The sequence below is a fragment of the Oryctolagus cuniculus genome, chromosome 8 (genome assembly GCF_051225735.1).
Source record: "Oryctolagus cuniculus isolate XC-2025 breed Fujian yellow rabbit chromosome 8, ASM5122573v1, whole genome shotgun sequence".
In the NCBI taxonomy this organism is placed as follows: domain Eukaryota; kingdom Metazoa; phylum Chordata; class Mammalia; order Lagomorpha; family Leporidae; genus Oryctolagus; species Oryctolagus cuniculus.
In genome coordinates, this window is record NC_142874.1 from 59,192,222 (window position 1) to 59,195,806 (window position 3,585).

At 35.1% G+C, this 3,585-nt stretch overlaps 1 pseudogene; it reads right to left on the reverse strand.

The window, feature by feature from the left end:
• Positions 1-3,128: 3,128 nt before the first annotated feature.
• On the reverse strand, positions 3,129-3,359 carry LOC100345350 (cytochrome c oxidase subunit 7B, mitochondrial pseudogene; annotated as a pseudogene).
• Between the last annotated feature and the right edge of the window lie 226 nt (positions 3,360-3,585).

Sequence of the window (3,585 nt, forward strand, 5' to 3'; positions counted from 1 at the left end):
TACATTAGTCTTATTATTGCTATGACAAAACACTTGAGTATGAATACTTTTTTAGGAAGGAAGCATATTTAGCTCACGTTTCTGTTGATTGGAAAGTCCAAGCAGCCTGGCGCTAGCAGCCCCTAACTGTGTAGTGCAGAAAACTGGCTGCATGCAGAAGGGGCCATATAAATGGAATGTCCTTGTTTTATAGCAATCAGCCTTCTGGAAACTATCCACCAGAATGAATCACCTTGAAAAACTATTAATCCCTCGCAATAATCTAATTACCTGTTGGCTTCCCACTAGGATCTACATCTGAAAACTCTACTAGTTCAACAGTGTGACATGGGGAACCAAACTTCCAGTGCACAAAATTTTGGCAAAAACTCATACCATTTCATAAGTGTATCTACACATTCACAATAAATTCATGTCAAGATGGTAAATAAGAGATACAACTGACTCTACACAAGTATGTCTTCACATGTATTTTGAGACCAATGCAGTATTATATTCTTTCGAAACAAGCAATACTACAATAATTCAACACCAAAGCTGAAGGCAATGTTATCATGGATTGATGTTCTTAATCACAACCATCTATAATGTGTTCTAACAGGGTATCAATAAAAGCAAGGGAAGAGGCATGTATCTGGTCTAGCAGTAAAGAAGCCACCTGGATACCTGCATCTCCTATTGGAGTGCCACTGCTTTCAATTCCACTTTCCTGCTAACATGGACTCTGGGAGGAAGTGGTGATATCTCAAATAGTTGAGTTGAGTTGTCTGAATTGAGTTTTCAGCTCTTGGTTTTGGCATGGGAAAGCCCCATGCTGTGGGTATTTTTGTGTGAACCAGCAGGTGGGAGATCTTTGTCTCTGCCTGTGAAGTAAATAAAATAAATGATTTTTGAAATAAAAGAATATATACAATATTTCTGAACTAAGTAAAAAGCATTGTCAAAGACCATTGGGTTATGAAACTGATTTTCCAAGTGGAGGATATTGTCACCGTTGTCCCCTTTCTAAAAAGATACTGTACAAAACTCTACCAGCTTATCCTAGTTGACAGACTGCTAGGAATTGAGAAATTTGGAAGAGATTCCAAGGAAAATGGAAATTCAGTAGAAGTCTGAGAGAACTAACCATAAACATCAAATAGATTCACATAGTGCCTACTATTTGTAAAACTCCAACAGTTGAGCTGCCATTACAGTTGCTCTTGCCTCTTGTTCATAATGCACACCTCCTACTCCATATCTACATGAGGAAAACAATCCCCAGCTTGCACACAAGCCCTTGATTCACCAGAGACCAGTATGAGAGTACTCTTTGTTGTCTTTAAATGCGATGTAATTTAGATTGTGTCCCCCTCCGCCACCTGAAAAAAGGAAGTACTTTTCAGCTAGCTTTAAAATTAATAGGTCATGTTGTGGTAGAGACCTTTGTATTTTGATTAAACTTTGTTTCTAACAGACATGATTAAAGTTGTGATAGAAGCCTTCCCACGGTCACAAGAAGAAAAAGAGAAATCTGTCCTAGGAATGAAATGTGGTTGTTATCTGCTTGCTTATGAATGCTTCAAATGCAGTTGCTATCTGTTTATATGTAACCATTTTGGGTTCTGCTTGCTGGTACAGAGCAGTGGTGTTAACCCTTGCCAGACAGTTTCTGGCTAAGTATATGGGTGGAAAAAATCATTTGTATTTATGCACACAAGCACAGTATTGTATCGATTCCTGGCCCAGGTCATGTAGCATTAGAATATTCAATCAAATGTATACATGAAGCCTATAAGAGAGACAAAGAGACTAAAACTATATATAAGGAAGTACCTCTCCTTGTTCTTGTTTCAGGTTTTCGGATAAGAAATTCCACCTGTGCCTTCCAGCATAAATAATAAAAGACTACTTCCTGTTAAAAGGCCTTGGTGCTTTTTCTCTGTACACGAATCCTGCTACAATGTACCAAATTGGCCATATTTTCCTCTCTCAGTAACAATAGAAAGTGGGTATCAATCACTGCCCATGTAAAATATTTCTTCTTTCTAATCAAGTATTCAAAAACTGGCCTTTTATTCTTTTAAACTATGTGAATAAGACTTGAGCAAAAATGTACAGTGTAATGAAATTAAAAGAGAATATGAACTAACTAATGAGGTAAAAATCCCATTTTTCCTAAATATCAAATATTTGAGTTTTATAATTAATCGTAATCTAAGAAGACACATAAAATTAAGTTTTTGAAAATATATGTGTTAAATTGACTGCCCTTTTATTAAAAGGAAAGACAGAAAGGAAGCTAACCATATATGACACTAAAAAGCAGAGACTTTCCTTGATCTCTCCCAACATGTCATCACTTTTAAGTAAAATAACACCATAAGATGTTATGTTTAAAGTGCACATGGCATTATCCTAGAAAATGACAAATTTGGGAGCAAAGAATTTGTTAAAACAAGATGGTTATAAATCATTCTCAAGAGCTTTAACAAGAATATCTCAGAATGCCAAATTTTGTAGTTAAAGATACCTCAGAAGATGTGTCTGCAGCTTCCAAAAAAGATGCAACTTCTAGGACATGAAAAAGAATTGATTAGTGTTATGTAATTCATCTATTAATTCCTGAAGGTGAGCTTGAAAAATAAATATCTTGGATATTCTCTATGCTATTCCAGAGACATTTCCTATGTTTCTAAATTATGTTTTAGAAATTAAGCTTGCTTTAAGCATTTATGCATTCATAGGTTGACCTAATCTATACATACTAATTTAAAATCCCCCTGTGGATGAATAAAAAAGTAAAATAATTTACACATGTTCTCTCTTGTTAATTGTTATATAACTGTTTATGCCATATACTTGACTATTGACAAGAGTCACTCAGTTAAGGATTTTGGGATAATTTATTTGTAAAGTTATGGAATCATTTGAAGAATTAGATAATGAAAGGAATATTCCTAATTAGGTATTTGAAAACAAATAAAAATACAGAATAAGCGAGATATCTTAAAAAATATAGGTTTCAATTGTACTTTATTTCTTTAATAATGCAGTATTTTGACTGGTACAGTGCTTTTACTTGGCATCACTTATGAGTTGGTAATAAAATAATTCAGTATTACACCAGCTAGGATGACTACCGATCTCTATTCCTTTGGGATGACTTTGCCAACAAGGGACAGGTCCCATTCTATTCCAAGTTGTGTTGCTATATATGTCCATGCAGCAACACAGAATGTGGCTCCATCAGTTAATACAACATTACCATATTTGTCATGAAAATCAAGTATGTGTTTCTGGTGGCTCTGCTTTGCTGTTGTTTGCTGAATGCTTTGAACTTGGAGATGACTTAGTGTATTTCTCACCATAGGAAACATGAAGCAGATGATACAACTGTGGCAACTATAACTACTGTTTTGTTGCAGTTCCACTCCAGATAGCCTTGCAGAGAGGCCTGAAGGAAAAAATGGCCAAATTCTGTGAATTTAAAGATAGTTAAGAATTTACAGAGATTTGGCAATAATTAGTTTTACCAAATGAAAACCATTGGAAGATCCAATCTATCATATTTCATTCTATGATTAAGCCACATACACTGTAGTC